Source organism: Galeopterus variegatus, unplaced genomic scaffold (assembly GCF_000696425.1).
Source record: "Galeopterus variegatus unplaced genomic scaffold, G_variegatus-3.0.2 Scaffold8387, whole genome shotgun sequence".
Classification (NCBI taxonomy): domain Eukaryota; kingdom Metazoa; phylum Chordata; class Mammalia; order Dermoptera; family Cynocephalidae; genus Galeopterus; species Galeopterus variegatus.
Genome location: NW_007734498.1, coordinates 104,546 through 106,530, shown reverse-complemented (window position 1 = coordinate 106,530; position 1,985 = coordinate 104,546). Strand labels below are relative to the sequence as shown.

General features: G+C 64.2%; 1 pseudogene; it reads left to right on the top strand.

Annotated features, from left to right (window-relative positions):
* The first annotated feature begins 186 nt into the window (after positions 1–186).
* On the top strand, positions 187–1,722 carry LOC103608395 (annotated as a pseudogene).
* The last annotated feature ends 263 nt before the right edge of the window (positions 1,723–1,985 follow it).

Below are 1,985 nucleotides of genomic sequence, written 5' to 3'. Positions count from 1 at the left end.
ATGTGAGCGGGGCCCAAGGGGGAGGCCCGGCCCTGCCCCGGGGAGGATGGTGGGCTGGGGATGGGCTGGGGTCCCTCCCCATGGTCCCACCTGCCCAGGGAGGGTCAGGCTCAAGCTCGGTTGATGGGCCCCAAGCCCAGGATACCCCTAAAATGAGCACCCTGATCCCTCATCCCCCACAACCAGGTGAGCATAGTGCTGGGGCCCCACGACCTGCAGACCCCTGGAGCCCACCCAGCAGAGGTTCAGCATCACTCGCCTGTTTGGGAACAATTATGACCCGGAGCAGGGCCTCAATGACATCCTCCTTGTACAGGTTGGGGGGGACCTGGGGAGCTCAGAGTGGTGGGACCAGCAGGGCTCATGGGGTCCCTCATTCCTTCATTCCTTCAGCAAACACCTATTGAACACCTACTGTGTACTAGGCCATGAGATTTTGTCCGCGTTCTTCACTACTGGACCCTTGGGGCTTAGAACAGGACTTACACAGTTGGTACCCAATAAGTGCTTTGTGAATGAATGAATGAATGAATGAATGCGATCATGGGTGACAAATGCCACAAAGGGGACGCCCATGGCCTCCAGACAGAGCGCACGGCACGTGCAGAGGCCCCAGGGAGGCCCTTTGAGGCGCTGGTGTGGTGGGAGGGGTCAGGACGTGGGTGGGCTCGAAGAGGGGCTGGCCTCAGGGTCCTGGAGACAGGGTCTCACCGCTGCACACGCCCCTTCCAGCTGGACCGCCCAGCCACCCTCCGCGCTGAGGTCGCAGTGGCCCAGCTGCCGCAGCAGAATCAGCAGCTACCCCACGGCACCCAGGGCCTGGCCATGGGCTGGGGGCGCCTGAGCACCCACGCTGCAGTGTCCCGGGGCCTGCAGGAGCTCAATGTCATCATGGTCACCTTCCTGTGAAGGCCACAGAACGTGTGCACGCGGGTGCCCCGTCGCAGCGCTGGCATCTGCTTCGTACGTCCCCCCGCCCTGGAGTGGGAGAGGGCTCCGGGACCACCGTCCAGGGAAGGGCTCCGGGGGCTCCGGTGGGGCCAAGTCCCACCTCCTCACCACGCAGCTGCGCTCGGTGCCTCATCTCCTCACCTGGAAGGTGGCACGTCCCCCGTGAGGCTACAGGCTACAGCGGGGCGGGGCGGGGAGGGGAACAGCCACAGCCCAGGCACAGCGTGGACGCTCGCGTGTGTCCTGCTGCCCGTGTGGGTCTGGGGCCTTCTCTTCACCCTGAGCCCTCTCGGAGCGCGGGAATGCATGGCGGACCCATCCTCCTCTTCCTGGGGCCCCCACCTGGAGTCCAGCGGTCCAGGTATCCAGCAGGAGGCTACTAAATGATCCCGACCTCCAGAGCGGCCTCTCTCTCATTCACACGTTGTAAAGAAAATCCCGACTGGACGCAGCATGTGGCCATCCCCTGACCCCTTTCCCTGACACAGCCACGCCTCAGCCCAGCCTGGGTGACTGACCATGCCGTCCCCGCCCTCCCAGGGAGACTGTGGTGGCCCCTTGGTCTGCAACGGCGTCCTGCAGGGTGTGGACTCCTTCGTGACCCAGGGCTGCGCGACCCGCCGGTGTCCTGACTTTCTTGCTAAAGTGGCCTCTACGTGTACTGGATACAGTCGGTGCTGCGCAGAGAGGGGGCGACGGCAGTCCCTGAGCCGTCCCCTCCCACACACCCCCTCCCCAACTCTGAGGCCGGGTGACAAGCCCTAAAGGGAGAACTCTGGGCAGAGGCGGATCTTTCCCTGAAGCTGCTTCTTCCTGCTTCTGCCCATGGACGGTCCTCGGGCTGCCCCTGCCTGCCCCAGACACAGTCTTCCTCCATCCCATGGGGCCATCGGGAGCCAGGCCAGCCCTGCTCCTGCCCCATACTGATGTCAATAAAAGTTGAACCCCCCTGTCTCCTGTCTGTCCTTCCCACGCAGGACAATGGCGGGGAGAGCTGCCCAGAGCGCCCCTGGATCCGAGTCCCCGAACCCCGG